Source organism: Lipotes vexillifer, unplaced genomic scaffold, assembly GCF_000442215.2.
Source record: "Lipotes vexillifer unplaced genomic scaffold, Lipotes_vexillifer_v1.1 scaffold2194, whole genome shotgun sequence".
Taxonomy (NCBI): Eukaryota; Metazoa; Chordata; class Mammalia; order Artiodactyla; family Lipotidae; genus Lipotes; species Lipotes vexillifer.
The window spans coordinates 867,120-867,327 of NW_006777784.1; positions in this window are offsets into that span (position 1 = coordinate 867,120).

Genomic DNA, 208 nt, shown 5'->3' on the forward strand with positions numbered 1-208 from the left:
CTGGTCGGGTGGGGGCCGGCTCGGGCCTCATTAATCAGAGGCTCGTTGTGGATGCCGGCGGAGGAGATGCCACCCAGGGCGGGAAAAGGGGCGCGCGGGAGGGGCGGAGGCCGGCGGCCGACGCGCGGAGGGCCCTGCCCTCCCGCCTTTGACTCAATTAATTGGGCTGGGAGCTTCCGCCAGGGAGGGGACTGGGGTGGGCGGGGGG